The sequence below is a fragment of the Podarcis gaigeae genome (genome assembly GCF_964106915.1).
Source record: "Podarcis gaigeae genome assembly, chromosome: 3".
Classification (NCBI taxonomy): domain Eukaryota; kingdom Metazoa; phylum Chordata; class Lepidosauria; order Squamata; family Lacertidae; genus Podarcis; species Podarcis gaigeae.
Window position 1 is genome coordinate 6,841,522 of NC_139680.1, and position 16,800 is coordinate 6,858,321.

The following is a 16,800-nucleotide window of genomic DNA, read 5'->3' on the forward strand; positions in this document are numbered from 1 at the left end:
ATGTTGTTGCTCTGTAAGGAAAAGTGAACATCCACTAGTCCATTTAGTCATGTGGATAATAAGTGTTTAGAAACTATCACTCCATTCTACATTCTACATACACAAGAACAGTCCCTTTCTGCAGTGGCTCCCCATTTGTGGAACGCTCTCCACAGGAAGCCTTATCTGGCCTTTATTATACACCTTTAGGAACTAGGTGGAAAGGTTATTCAACCAGGTCTTTGGCTGAAGGAAGATTTATTGACAGCTATTTTGTGGTGGTGCCCACAACAGTTTCTCAAATTTCCAAGCATGCCCTTGGACCAAAAAAGGATGGAGACCCCTGGTAGACATAGGTTAAACCCAAGATTAAAACTGAGAAGACAGTAAATTAATAAGACTTCTAACAGCAACTGCATATTTAATATGTCTGTTTATAGGCTACGCATATGACCCTACCCAAACTAAGCAATTTAGAGCAGTAAATTGCTATTATTTTGGTTTCTGATCTAGAACAAAAAAGATAGCTTAGCTTAGTAGTGAAGCAGTTGATTTGACAGACACTCTCTAGCAAAGTGTGATGTAAAATATAAAGATATATAAAAAAACTAGATCTACAGACTGAAAACCAACACTTTTATGGCCTCAACACAGAGGATAATATATGAAGCTCTTCTATATATATAAATAAAGATAAAGATAAATATGTTAACCTTTCTCGTACATCTAGTGCTCATTGTATGGCAAATGAAAACTCTGTCTATCCCCGAGTGTTCTAAAACCAGGCAGAGGGCCTTCGCAGTGGTGGCGCCCGCCCTGTGGAATGCCCTCCCACCAGATGTCAAGGAAATAAACAACTTTCTGACTTTTAGAAGACATCTGAAGGCAGCCCTGTTTAGGGAAGTTTTAAATTTTTGAAGTTTTATTCTGTTGGAAGCCGCCCAGAGTGGCTGGGAAAACTCAGCCCGATGGGTGGGGTATGTATGTATGTATGTATGAATGAATGAATGAATAAATAAATATTTTAAAATTGTGACCTTAATTCCCAAATGATTATTTTAAAATCTAACAGGTTGACGGAATCCAAAACTTCGTTGAACTAAAGCTGTAGTTAATTTCTGTGATTGGCTGCATTTCTAAGCAAGGAAGTAGCTTTAAGCAGTTAGTTCCAAGAAATAATTCACTTTGACTCCTCTCTTTTTTTTAAAATCAGGGGGTAGTGTCAGGGGGAAATGCAAAACTCTGTAGTGTTGCTAGGAAAATATAAACTACAGACAAGGATACTGGTTCACTAGCACTTGAAGGTTCTTTGAGGCTGCAGTCCCATGAAATTTACCTGGGATTAAATCCCACTGAACATAGTGGGATTTAATTCTGGATAGGCATAGGATTGAACTGTGAGTTGAACATCAATGTGCACCTTTATTCTGGGGCATAAGACAACAGTAAGGTTTAAGCATGGCCGAGCATCATGCTCCAGCACCGAGGGGCGGAGAGCAGGAGGGGCGGGGCTAGTGCGTGTCCCGAGGCGGGGCGCATTGCCCACAGGGCATGGTGTGCATCCTGGGGCATGGTATGCCGCCTGCGGGGGTGGGGCGTCCAGCACGGGTGGGGGGCAATCACGATGGCACCCCACCAGATCGCGCTGCTGGGGGCGGTGCGCTCCCCCCGCACTCCTCTTCCTCCGCCAGTGGGTTTATGATCTCGGCTCTTGTGATCTCGGCCCCTGTCTATAAAATGAATACCTGTGTTAGGCCAACATTAGCTACTGGATCCTTTCTGAATTCTTTAATTCTGTTATTGATGTACTTTATAAAAATGGGGGTCATGCTTCATTTATTGTTGTTGTTTTGACCATAATGGTCATAGCAATTGCAGGAATACACACACACACACACAAACACACACACTGTTGAGGAACAGCTTAGGCCAAAATACGTATTTATAATAAAATAGGTACTTTATAAGTAATTTGCATTTTTTAAAGATGGCAGGGACAGAGGTGCCACAGTCCTATAAACTGCACTTTAAAGTTGTAAATAATAAAGGGTTTGAGGATTCATGACATAGTTACTGTTGAGGTTTTTCCGTTTTGTATTAGCAATAGGTAGCTAATTATTTTAATATATAAACCAAATACAGTTAGATGTACAAATCTGTTCTTACAGAAACACATTTATAAGGAAGGAAACATTACCTTCCTCCTATCAGTAATCACATCTGCGGAATATACACATATATGCCAGCTGTGAGATACAGTATGTAAAAGCTTACACATTAAAATTTGGAACCTAGACTTAATTTTTCCTTCAGCATTCTATCTCTTTTCATGATAGTAACAGTGGTAAAGGTAAAGGGACCAGACAGTGGTAGGAATGTGAATAATATTCCATAGCTGATCTGCTTTGAAGTTTCATAGAGAGAATATTAAAACTCTCTTTTCAAACATACTCTAATTATTTGTCTCTCCTCCCCCCCCCCCAAATGTTTTTACAGTGTCTTTATTCTGGTCTGTTTCAGTGTATCTGAAGAAGTGTGCATGCACACGAAAGCTCATACCAAGAACTGACTTAGTTGGTCTTTAAGGTGCTACTGGAAGGAATTTTTTTTGTTTATTCTGGTCTGTTAGGAGTACAGAACAGAATTCTTCCTTTCATTTCTTTTGTCTAAATCCAGAATGTATAAAAATATTCATTATTGTAGTGCCATCCCTCTACTACATTTGCAAAAAATCAAGGATAGAATCCTTCTAATTTAAGCAATAACAAAAACCAGTCTTAAAAGGATGGCAGAGTATAATATTGCAGAGAAGCTGGTATCTGGAACAAGTCTTCCTGGCATATTTGTGCTTAGAGAGACCTGATCTCCACCTATTTTGTGCCAACAGTTATTGAGACTGATTAGCCATTGAGAATTGAAATGCCAGTGAACAGAGAACTGTTCCCTCAGAGACCCTCTCTCTCACTTACATCATAAACTTGCTTCAGGCTGAGCCTACATAAAAGAAACTGCATTTTGAGTGGTTAAAAAGTCAGCCTGAAATATTAAAAATGGGAAGATGTTGCCTCCTTGCTGGATAAAACAATTTTGTCTTCATAGAAACAAAACAGAGCTACAGGCATGTAGGAAGGAAGCACTTTTGAGGGTCCTCAACATGATCCAGTGTAAATAATGTATACTTTAAAAATTATAATGGAAGTGTGTAACAATATGATCCTTTAATATCAATTGTAATTGTTGCAACAATGTAGCCTGGTTAAAGCATGGCTTAGTGCAGATGTAGGGGTTCTGGGAAAGGGGATTGTAGCTTATTTGCTTTTTCTCTGGTCCTGTTGCTGTGAGCTAAACCATGGTTTGACTTAGCATATCACCCAAACCCAGGCTCATAGTTTGTCTCGGTCCAGTCAAATCACAAACTACAGCAAAGATTTGGAGGAGATAAACTATGACCCTGGGTTCAGACAATATACTAAGTAAAACTATGGTTTAGTTCAGAGGTCGGCAACCTAAGGCCCATGGGCTGTTTTTGGCCCATGAGTTTCCTGGAACTGGACCATGGCCATTCTGTGGATCGGCGTGGGAATTCTGTGCTTTTTTTCCCGCAGCACCATTTTTTTTCTTGCAGCAGAGACCGACTTGTGGGTCAGCAGAGCACTGGAAATAGTATGTGCGCATGCGCATGGGCGCTCCTTCGACCTGGAAGAGTGCCGGAAATAGCTTGAGGGTTTACTACTTTTCTACTCCCAAAGATAGCATGCAAGGCAGTAGAGATTTAGTATCAGAGTTTTCCTTCTCCTAGACAGACTACTTTCCTAGGTTGACCAGCCCCATCTGCCCCTCTACAGCACATGCAGAAACCGCCTTCTTGGCTGTTGGATCCTTGGATCCACTATTAGTCTCATCCGTCCAATCTGCCAGAGCTTGTCTTCACATGCAGGGGAAGTCCCTAACTCACGGAGGGTTTAAGACCCATTGGCCATCCTCTCCTAGTTTAGCCAGCCAGCCATTTCCTGGGGTGTGGCCACTGTCGCATGCTGACAGCTTCCGGGAGCCACAGAGAGAGAGCTGAGTACAGGGTAGGGATAAAAAGTGGACATACTACCGCAGAAGGAGCATGATGTGTCCCTCACCAGAGGTGCAACCCCTCTTCTAACACCCAACATCCATACAATGTATTGGGTAGAGATAAAGAACTCCCTTTCGCTACACTGCTTCTCAGGTTTACATGTTTAATTCAAGGCTAAGACCAAACTGTGGTTAAAGCAGTGTAACCTGTGGTGAGGGGTGAGGTCAGAATTGGCAGACCATGATTTGCAATCAGCAGACCACTCATAATCTGAAACCACAGTTTGAAGTACTAGTCTGGTAAGTGCTGCTGGCTCTTAAAAGGTTTTTCACGGGTTTCCCGAAGTTTAGAGGAAGTTTACAGGCTTTGTAGATTGTGCTCCCCACCAGAATGATTGCATGTATACAGTACACGCCGTACCCAAGAATGTAATCCCCACGTAAGTGGGAGATGCCCGTATGTGTCACCTATGGTTTGCTGCGGTATCTTAACCAACAAGCCATTTTTACAACCATTTCTTTGCCTCCAAAGGCTGCTGTACAATGAGTAGTGAACTTACGAAGCTAAGAGGTTGGGCAATGAAAGTATGCAGGAACCTGACACGATTGTTTGCCTGATTAATGTTTAGAAGCCCAAGCTATGGTTTGCATTCTCTGGTTAACACAAAGCATGGACTGACACAATGTCTGAAGTAATTATGTAGTACTAGGAAATACCTTTAAAGTGATTTTCATTTGTTTCAAGATTTGTAGCTAAATGGCAGTTCTGTTGCTAGTTGGATTGTCATTTTTTTGTCTGTATAAAAGGATCTACTAAGCTTGGATTTGTTAATACTATTAAATTCAGGGCCACTGAAAGACTATGAAAGATGGCAAATGGTCAAATCAACGTGAAGATAACTACCTAGAATAGTTATTTCACCACCCTGAAAGGAGGTGATATGAAAACAAAATCAAATAATGACATTCTGGTGTGCAGGAATTGCTACTACTTGCTTGTATCTTATGATTTACCTTAATATTACAGTTGCAATTTTTAAAAATATAATTTTGGTGATACATGTTGTCCAGCTTTGTATTTTTGCCTCTGCTTTTGTTGCTGTGTGATCGAGTTTATGACCATTATTGTAGCTATGGTTCCCTCAAAAAAACCCTACATCTTCCTCGCTTAGGCTTTAGAGGGATTTGTAAACCTCTTTAATCCTGCTCCACTCATTATGGTAACATATGGTACAGGTGGTGACCTCTGTAATACTTACAGATTGGCTCAAGGAGGACAGATCATGACATAAAGTTGCAAGGCTTCAGGCATAATGGCCTCTCCAGACTAGCCATATTCAGCAGGTATTTTCAGTGTTAGATAAACTTGGCCATGTCTCATCTCTATAGGGTTGTCTGTGTACCAAGCTTGTACTCCAGCATTAAGTACTACACCTAGGTCAAAAGCAGAGAGCTAGGAAATATATAATTTATTAATTCAATACCATTTCAATACCATGCCCCAGAATAGTATCTTGGAGATGTGCTATTTAACAAATGCATGCTGTTCGTTTGGGGTTTTTTAGGCTGAAGCTATATGACATGGCTGTAAGGCTGTCTTGTGTCCTACCCTCTCTACAGGGCTGGCCCACCTATGAAGCAAGGTGAAGTGACTGGCTCAAGCGGCAGGATCCACAGAGGCAGCAGATCTGGTGTCCAATGAATGCTTCAGCCACTGCGGCTGCCCAGGTAGCAGCAATGACTGTGGCACAATCCTTGGAAGCCAGATCTGCCTCCTCCTCAGTGGTCTCTTGTCCAGTTCTGGGCACTACAGTTCAAGAAGGACACTGACGAACTGGAACGTGTCCAGAGGAGGGCAACCAAAATGGTCAAAGGCCTGGAAACGATGCCTTATGAGGAACGGCTAAGGGAGCTGGGCATGTTTAGCCTGGAGAAGAGGAGGTTAAGGGGTGATATGATAGCCATGTTCAAATATATAAAAGGATGCCACATAGAGGAAGGAGAAAGGTTGTTTTCTGCTGCTCCAGAGAAGCGGACACGGAGCAATGGCTCCAAACTACAAGAAAGAAGATTCCACCTAAACATTAGGAAGAATTTCCTGACAGTAAGAGCTGTTCGACAGTGGAATTTGCTGCCAAGGAGTGTGGTGGAGTCTCCTTCTTTGGAGGTCTTTAAGCAGAGGCTTGACAACCATATGTCAGGAATGTTCTGATGGTGTTTCCTGCTTGGCAGGGGGTTGGACTCGATGGCCCTTGTGGTCTCTTCCAACTCTATGATTCTATGATTCTATGAATAGGAGGTACTTCTGGTCTTCTCCTACCCCTAGGGATAAAATGGTGGAGGCTGCCCTTTGAGGTGAATAGGTTGATTATATTCCCCCTCCCTTTTCCCCAGAGTAGATCTTCACTCACCCACTCCTCCCTTGCAGGGGGAGCACCATCTTGTCATTCGCAACAGGTGTCAAAATGTCTTGGGCTGACCCTACCTCTCTGCAATAGAAGTTTGACATGTCCCTTCATCAGTCATATTTGCATGAGCAATAACAGGCTTGAATCCAACTTGTATCCAGTCACATGCCTCCCTCCAAACAGACATCTGTGGGCAGTACTAATTGAAATGTATCCAAATAAGCAGGAAAGACTGGGCATTCAGTAAATCAATACTCTGGCTTATATTTACTATCATTCACCATACTGAGTTGATCCCAAATAGAAATGATTTTGTATACAAGGTAGGTTGCAGTCTTGTCACAGTAAAACAGGCATAGGCAAACTCGGCCCTCCAGATGTTTTGGGACTACAACTCCCATCACCCCTGGCTAACAGGACCAGTGGTCACAGGTGATGGGACTTGTAGTCCCAAAACATCTGGAGGGCCGAGGTTGCCAATGCCTGACGTAAAATATAATTTAGACTTTAGGCAAGGAGAACCTAAACTCACCAGGCTGTTTACAACTGGAGGAACTCTGCTGGGTGTCTTTTTGCAGATATACTTGCAGTAGTGAAGGGTTTCCTTTCCCACTGCAGACACATTGGCACATTCATTTGTATAAGCTGTATGTGCATTTCACCTCAGGTGTGTTGCTACCTGTCCTACATCCCCCCCTTTCCTCCTTGGGTTCATATCAAAGCAGCAGGACGGGCCACGTGGATGGAATCCTGTTGGTGAGAACAAGAAATTAGAATTTCTCACAGAACCTACATATGCACAAACAATACACCAAATAATTGGTGTAGCCTAGTAGCTAAGACTCTTAGCTATGAACCAAGAGAATCTCTGGTTCAAGTTTCACTTCTTCCATCAACTTGCCACTTTGCCTTACTCTCAGCCTTAGCTCTGTATCTGCAATCTAGGATTAATAATACCGACCTACCTTGCAGGGTTGCTGTAAGCACCACAGCAAGAGAATAAATGTGAAATGGTTTGAATATTCAAGAACAGTGCTTCCCAATCCCTTTTTGGCCATGCCCACCTAAGCATCTCTAAAATCCTGATGCCCACCCCCTTGATATATAATTCTTATTATTCAAAAAGTGAACTCCTATTCACGTGGAGGAAGCCTAAAAGGCCGTTAACTTGCTCTAACTCATTCTCGAATTGCCCCCCTTAAAAATTGAATTGCTCCCCTGTGGGGCATATGTTCCACATTGGGAACCATGGTTCTAGAACAAATATAAGTGGTAGTTGTTTTGCATATGCAGAGAACATTCTGTACAGTGTTCAACTTTCAGATCAAACCTGAAAAGTTCATAGAATACAAACGAGAAATTTACAACTGTATTTCAATGTAGTGTAAGGAAATTCTCTCTCTCCCCCCTACCCCATGCCTGTTCACATGAAATAACATTATGTTAAAAAATGTACTTAAAACTATTTATACAAAGCTAAATTTAACAGCAGCTGATGCTGTACAAATTATTTGGATCGGTGTCATAATCTTCCAAATAAAAAGTCGAAGGGTATATAACATGAGCTTCTGATTCAGGCTTTTACTCCTCCCTGATATTAATCCAGACCTTGAGGCCAGATCCTCCCCTTGTTTCTTTGGGTACCTAGCAACAGCTTTGCAAGCATAACATGAGTTATTTTGATACAATATTCCTTTTATTAATTGTTGCTTTTCTCTGTTTTATGGATTTTGTTGTTGTAGGCTGCTTGAAGAAGTGAGAAATTGATAAAAACAATTAATAAACTAAAGAAGGGCACTTTTTTATTTCCCACAAATGCTAGAAGATGTACACTGTTGTTAAAATGCCACGACAATCTTGGCACCAGTTTGCAGGGGTGTTTGTGATTGTCTCAAGCTCAGATAAAGTCAGTTGAGTCCATCACCTCAGACCAGATAGTAGTCAAGTGGTATTAGTGAAAAGGACTGGAAAGAAAGAATTGCAAACAACTTTTTAAAGGGAATGGCCTCCTCTACTTCAGAACAGGACATCATAAGAAAGAAATGAGAATTACTTTAGTGCCAGAAACCAAAGTTCATTGTTGGCTGTGCTGTTCATGTAGTGCCAAAGTGTGAAAAATCTGTTAACATTGCTCTGCTGATCCAATTTTTAGCTGTTAACATTTTATTTTATTATGCGTGGATCTTTAGGCTGTTGCAAGTCTAACCTTAAGCAATTAACCTTAGAGCAGCATTTACAATAATGCAGAAGAGTTTGTTTTGGCAACTGTATTTACCAGGCAACATGGATCACCTGTTGGCATATCTTCATTTAAAGATGTCCATATATGCCAGTTTCCCTATTTTATTCCTGTTATTGTTTCACCATGTTGAGGAGTGTGTGTGTGTGCATGCTTCTTTCACTACTACAAAATTTTTGAAGGCTGACCAGGGAATATTGTTTAGCTTTACAGGAAAAGGATTTTGGGAGGTCACTTACTGCTATTTATTATTGTTATCTATTATTGATCTTCTTTTTATGAGGACTGCGTTGGTGGGGAAAGAGCCTGATCCTGTCTTTGTGTGTGCAGTGGAAGTAAATCTAACAATGACAAATGCAGCTACATAAGTGGCTATATTTTCCCCACAGTCTGGTGCAAATAATGTTGTCCTTGACCCTCCTTCACAATTCTCCAGAGTGCCAGAGCTATGCATTTGGGTGAATTTAGAGGGGGAAGTGAATTATGGGATAGAAAAGTTTTCTGAAGTGTTCAAAAGGAGATCAAGAAGGGCACTGACAAAAGATGTCTCTTACATGCCTGACTCGTAAAAGCCAGGATTCTCCAGGCATACATATTGGGTGTACATACCTGATCTCATATTCATCCCTTCCATCTCTACACTTGATATGCTCGGTACATTATCTGGCTGTGCCTGTGAGAGAATATAAACAATGTTCTCCAGCTTTAAAGAAACTTCTTCTGAATCCACAGCATGAATACAATTGCAGGGTCACATAGTAACACTTGAAGTCAGGAGCTATTTTTAAAACTAAATTGCAGAGCAGCACATTGCTTTCATTAGTACCTTACATCAAATTGTCAAATTAATTAGTGGGTTTTCATCACTAGTTTTGCATACAGCATTATTTGTAGTTTGTTCTTAAATGCCTTACACAACGTTTAACAACCACCCGTGTATAGTAATTTGACAAATACTCCAGTGCTTCCAGATAAGTCTTCTAGATGCACTCATAAGTCTGATTAATGGACTTACTGTGGTTTTAGTAAACTCCAATATTATGTTTCCGAATTGGGTGGTAAGCAGAGAGGGGAGTGTCTTCCCTTCCTGTGTCCCTTTTGTTGTTAAATGATGTACCGCATTTATAGTTCTGAACTGTCTTTATTTGCAAGCGGTAGAAACCAAGAGAAATTGCCAAGCATTACTTCATACGGTTTAAGTTTACATTGAATCAACTTTCTTTTCATTAGATTAAGAACTTACTTTTACAAATAAGGGATGACTGGAAAGCATAGAATTGAAGATTATAATCGGCTTGGCAGCTGAACTGAAGTTAAAAAAGAACCTTTACTGGGTGCTTTTAGAGACCCTTTAATATTTGGTTCCCATTTTAAAGTACTGAAGACTACAATTGGGAAGACACTAACTAGCAATATTTTATAATGATTATGATGGGCTCCATGGCTCTGCAAAATTATAAAGGATACAGTTACAAACAGGGCTGCTTCACCCATGTGGCCTGGTGAGGCGACCGCCTCAGGTTGCAGGGTCCACAGAGGCAGCAGATCGCAATGTTGATCATTCTCCCCCTACCTCTCCACTTGTTCCCGATGTAGATATTCACTCACCACTTCTTCCCTGGTGGAGAAGGGGTGTGTGCCATTTTTTGGTTTGGTTTGTCTTGGGTGCCAAAATGTCTTACAAAGGTAACTTTCTAAGATAAAGTTAACAGTAAACCTAAAATCTGAGTATATTCCTTTAATTGTTTTCTATTGTACCAGTTAATATACCAGAACTAGTAAGTGGAAGGACTGTATTGCTAGATATGCCCATCTCAAAAGTTTTTTAATGTTGTGTATGTGGGAAAAGAGGCTAGAAGCACAAGAGAAGCAATGCTTTTAGAAAGTATAAATATAAAAATAATTGCATGGCCCATTTAGGATACTATCTTATTTGTTTACGCTGGAATCTTGCTATTTCTTCTTCCATATCAATTGCTATGCTGCTTTAAAAAAAACCTGAACATGTAATGATAAGCAGGTTTTGATTCTTTGCACCTGATTCTCCTTCACCTTGCAGCTGCATATGCTACAAATGGTTTCCAACTGGCTGTGAGGGGAGCAAACATGTTTTGCCACTTACTCCTAGTAGTACCACTGTTAATATGCAAACCCCTGGCTGCCCCCCCCTCCCCACTTCAGTCTTTGGTGTGAAATTTCCAACACATTGCTTGAGGTCCAAAATACTGGCTTGGTTGTGAAGATGTATTGGAAAGGATTAAAGAATCTAACCTTAAACATTTCTTTAAAATCTGAGAGTGCTATTTTTTAATTTTTTATACAAAGCCTTATTTGAACAAGTATACGTTTTAGGAGAAATAAGTCAAGATTATTGAGCAAAAGTGACTTTAGCAGTCACTGATAGCAAGGGAAGGCCTTGTTTTATTCAGTTGACAGAAGTGTGAAATGACTGTGTTCCAAAGAAGACAAGAGAGGTGATTTTTCACTTCAGCCAGCGATGCAAATGGCTACAGAATGAGGGGAAGAAAAAAATGAAGGGAGGGAAGGACTGCTACAGCAAGATAGAAAGAGAGGAGATCTATGTGAAAAGTGTCGCCCTGGGTGCACTACGGGAGTACCAAATTGTGTCTCTTAGAGTGGCTTTGTGACCCTGTGAAAACATTTGCTTTCGAGCTCGTAACATTTAAAATATTTTCAGACGGAGAGAATGGTGGGGCTCTCCTTTGTCGTTGCTAGTTATGCTGCCTTTCATTTAGAGGAAACAAAACTTGTACATCACAGTGGAGGCAGCGGAGCTGAAGGTCAAAGTTCAAAGGCAGGTTGCTGCATCACTGAGTCTTGATCTGAATCTTATCCATGTGACCAGAGATGCGTACTCTCACAATGGAGGGACCCTTGGAAGGAAGGAGTTAGACTTGGTGGCATTGCGGGGGAGGGGGGTGGGGGAGGGGGGGAAACACCAGAACAAAATCTGTAATGACGTTGATGCAAAAAATTGTTGTTCCTGGGAGGATGGGTTTTACTTGAAAACGTTGGTTCTTCTTCCATTGAGAGAATAGTGAAAAGCCAACGATTGCTATGATGCAGGGATGGTTCTTATTTTATTTGTTGCTTGTCATTTATCTTTGGATCCCAACACATGCAAAAGGAAGACATAGATGCAACTGGCTCTGTTTGGCAGATTGCCAGAAAATATAACTTTCCCAATATTATGATACATCTATCTTGCTGTTTAACAGCTGATGCTAATTATAACGTTTGAGGTCTTTGGGCTGGAGGGAAAAATTCTACATGGCAGCAGCTTTGTCAACAGACAAAACATGTGTGTAGAGGTAAATGCACCTTGACAGATACGTGCTTGCGATTGTAACACATAACCTGAGTCTACATGAGATTTTCACACATTTTTTACACAAAAGTACTTTCCGTGTAGGAAAATCTGTACTTGCATTTTTAAAACTGGAGTCGTTTGAACTGTAAGAGGCTTTGTGTTGAAAGTGAAATAAGCCATTAAAGGCAACAGGGCTTTTTCCATTGGCAGGTTGTGGATAGAGAGTTGTGTTTGGGCTTGGGACACTTAAGTTAAAATGTGAATTTAGCAATGAAATTCATTAAATGACTTTTGACCTCATTGGGTTTCTGAAGAGGAAATAAGATTTGGATACATTGAGACCCATGTCAAGCCCTTGAGATTGGGTAGAAAATTACTGTTAGGCTCTGTTTTAACTGATTTTTGAAGACTTGGAAGGAATATTATATATGTTTTGTCATTAAGGGGGGAAGTTCAAAGTATCAATGATTCTTTTAAAATGAAAATGAATTGTAAATATACTGAAACTGGACTGAGTTTTCTAAGAGCAAAACATTCCCTTTTTAATGTAATGGGATATTTTGAACTGTAAATAGAAGAAACCCTTTCATGAAGGTACCGTATTTATTTACTTTTTATGTATAGTGGCATGGAATTTACTATGATGCAAAGTAAAGTATTCTGTTACAAAGACAGGGAGGATGGAACAGAAGGTTAAAGGGTATTTTGGAAACAAACAGCTGGACCAGTTTATTTAAACAGATACAAGGATTGGGAGCTGACCTCAAGTTGACTTCTAGGGGGAGGAGCAAGAATGTCATTTTATTACTTTGCCCAGAAGGAAAATGTTCTTTCCTCTGAAATCACCCTAAAGGCACCCAAACACATGGCTGCTTTTCAGAATAGCTACTAAACATGAAATCCATATGAAAATACTTAAGGAAAAGATAACTGAAGTGTTTGTGTGAAACATATTTAAAGAAACATGAGGCGCATGGATGTGACTGTGTTTTGTTGCTGTTAAATCTATAGAATGATTTAGAGGAAATACTAGACTGAAGAGTTTATTGAGATGCAAGTTTTTTTAGCGGGGGCAGTCCTATTGGCGGCTTTAATGCACAATAAAAAAAATCTTCAGTAAAACACACATTTTAAATATTTTTTTTTCTTAATAGAGCATTCTAGGTTTTATTAGATGATATCCCTCAGTAAGAGTTGTCCCAGCTACTGGATAAATGTTCCCCAGTTTTGGATGACTACCCCAAACCTGTCCACTGCACTGAGAATATGCTTTTGATTTTCGTTAAAGAAAAGCTGTGTGACAAAGCATTCTCAGCACTCTCTCTCCTTCAACCTATTAGCAGTGCAGCAGGCAGCCTGCCACCTGATCCCCGTCACAACCATTGGGACTCTGGCCCACCCTAAATTCAAACTACCCAACTGCCACTGCTTGAAAGGGATGGAATACACTTGCAGCGTTCAGCTGCCCTGATAAGGAAAACTCAGCCATGAAGCAAGAGACTATCCTTGCCCAAGGAGCCAGACTCAGTGTAAGTGTACATCCAATCACCATCACTATGTTACAGTTTGCAGTGACTCGGTTTCTTCTGGTAGTGGGATGAGGATGGGCTGCTTCTTACGTAGGGGATCTGCAGTTCCTGTTCAGTCTACTTGCCAGAATTGCCTTCTGTTGTTCTAGTGGTCAGTGTGCGCCATCTTGTAAGCACTCGCTGCATGCCTGAGCCTGATGAACAAGAGGTTGGTGCTGTCAGACAGCAAGGTTGGCAGGTTTCTGGAGCCAGAGGACACAATCACACCCCCACTTTGAGGGTTATTGGTGTTTGTTGTTTTTGCTATGATGTGGTATATTAAGTTTTATGAAAGAAAGAAACTGCATCTGAACATGCACACAGGACTGAACTAAGGTGAGCTGTGGTAGTGTTTGTGCCTAGGTCAGGGGTTAGCCGTTATCAGCAGTTTACTCGCCTCATTCTGTGAAGGCTAAAATTCACGTTGGAAATTGAGTTGGCTCAATCCAGGGATCTGCAAACACAAAATAAAAGTCTGTATATGTTGCTGCTGTCACATAGCTTCAGGAACAAAGAAGTAGACCCAACCAACAAATGGTCAGTGTTGACAAGGGAGGTTAGAATGAAGACGCTGAACGTTGATCTTTTGCATGGAAAGCAGACACCTTGAATGACCAGCCCCTTTCCTTCCTTTCACTCAGCCTAACCTAATGGGCGACTGGTGCTGGCACAGGAGTTTGGGAGCATCAGTCAGGGGAGGAATGTCCATACAGAATGGCATGCTTCCGTTATGCTTTTCTCTCTGAAAATGGTGCTTCTTCAAACACGAAAGGAGTCGTACACATGCAAGCTAATTGCCCTTGCATACGAACTTTTATTTAGTTGTCTTTTGTGGCTCAGGACATAGAAAGCTTTTCCGGCACATGGATTGCTCTAACTGTATCAGGCCAAATGCCTCACAAGGATAAATGTAACTTACCTGCAAAAATTAAAGACCACCATGGGCTTCTAGTAAAACATTTTCTTCTTCTTTGTAGTTGTCCTTTGAGGGTTTGTATGAAAGTGACTTTCTGAAGTGCAAACAATTTTCTAATTGGTCATGGTGTAAGATAACGAATAGGGGGAAAGGTAGAAAATTTTAATTGCTTATTTCACATGGTGCTTTATAATGAGAAAGGAGAATTACTATAACCTTTGCTCATAGCTCTGATTTTCATGCTCAGTATATTGTCATTATAAAATGATTTTAAGATCATTGTTTTCACTTTCAGAATTTGTGTTAGGATAAAAATCAGTGTAAATAAATTCTCACACAGTGGTACAGCACAGATATCTGAAACCTATATGTGTATGTTCTTTCTACATACTTGTAGTAATTCTCATTTCTCATTATAAATCACTATATGAACTAAGCAGTTTAAAAAGGTACGCTTTTATACCATGACACACTTTACCTAAGAAGCATCACATGCTTGTTATGCCCCCTTTAAGACTGCTAAAGTATCAAGTGTCTATATTAGCGATAAGTTCAGAGCATTTACTGGGTTGGAACAATATGAACCCTTGACCCTTCCCAGCATCCGTAATGTTCAACAGTGAGGTGAGGGCTCCAATGACACTTACCACGTTTGCAAAACCTAATAAGGCAAATTGCTTCAGAAATTTCATTTGATATATAGATTTACACTTCATTTTCAGGAAATATTTGGATACAGAAGAGGCTGGTCCATGGGGGTGCATAGTGCACTGCCCCACCACTCTCATTCTGCCCTCAGCTAGTCCCCACCTGCCTGTCTTCTTACACTCATCCAGTCCAGGATTTAGCAGCGCTGGCTCCTCCTCCTGAGTGTTCCCATTGTTGAACTGGTAGTGAAGAAGGATGGGGAGAAAACATGAATTAGTTGGCTCTACCAACTGCTGGCCTCTCTGTCTTCTGTCCTACCAGTCTCAGTAGACACCAGCCAGTAGTGTTGTAGGTTGAAGGAATCAGTAGCTTAATAATAACATTCTTCATAGACATTTGCAAGGGACTCTGCTTAAGGATCCCAACCAAATTAACAAGATGTTTGCTGTAAATGTTTGAGCCTAGCAGAAGGAAGCAGAATTATGAGGTCCATGGCTGTAGCAAAGAGAAATTAAAAGGCCATCACCATTGGCCCTTAAATTAGATGTGGAATGGCCAGCAACAAAAAAATACAGATTTATGTGTGAATGAAATTTCGATGTCCTGTTTGAAATGCTAGGCTTATTCCTTTTTGCAGAAGGGTAGACTATCAGATTTGACTATTGAAATGAAGGCCAGTGCACCACTGTTTCTGCTCTCTAGCACATTTTACATGCTTGCTAAAGGACAGAAACATTGAGTGGTGTTCATCAGGGGGGCAGGGGAAACCAGCTAATTCAGCATTAGATTCTGATGTTATTGATCTCCCTCATGGATTATTGATTTAAGCTTTGATTTAAGCTTTATTTTTTATATTACAAACCTATGTGTAGCCCTTATAAACTATTATCACTTTGCCTTTGAATCAAGTATTATCTTTTCCATAACAATTTCAGAACTAATGGTTTAGGCAAAATGCTCAGGATGCAAGTTCAAGTGGTGTTTTTTGTTTTTAAACTCCCTACTTTTAATCTGAACCAGGTCATCCGCCACAACCTCTTGGTTCATCAATGATACAGTAATTACAAATTAACAAGATGTTTGCTGTAAATGTTCGAGCCTAGCAGAAGGAAGCAGAATTATGAGGTCCATTGCTGTATAGCTGTGACCTCACCTTGACCTCAGACTTTGCATAAAGAGCACAAAGAGAGAGAAATTGTGCAAGGAATGCATTGCTCCCGGGTCCCTAGTAGTGTGAGCTGGTGGTGATAAAACTCCAGACATGTTCTCATTTGATGGTGAGCTGCCATCACAGTTCATTATCTTAATAGTAGGCATTAAAATAGAATTATGTTTGCAAGAGGCTGGAAAGGTTTTGATAAAAACTGCAAAAGGGGGGGGGGGGAGAACCTGCTAGAGAAACATCTCTAATTGGGTTGGGTGTGGGAGGCAAGGTGAATTAATGCTTCTATGGGTATACATCTCTTTCCCCACCATTTTTTTTTTTTTTTTGCTAGCCTTATCTGATTTGAAAAGAGTAGTGCTTGTATTGTTTCCTGAAAACTCTGCTAATTCCCCCATGAAAAGATGAAATGGAAGTGTCCAACTGTGGCAAAAGCAGGCCGACGTAAATCAACTCACAACCCAAAGCTTGTATTTTCTAAGGT

At 40.7% G+C, this 16,800-nt stretch overlaps 1 protein-coding gene across 6 annotated transcripts in view; it reads left to right on the top strand.

Moving 5' to 3' along the window:
* Window positions 1-16,800, top strand: part of MEIS1 (Meis homeobox 1) — a 154,479-nt gene that overhangs the window by 131,282 nt on the left and 6,397 nt on the right. The gene's annotated exons all lie outside the window — the stretch shown is intronic.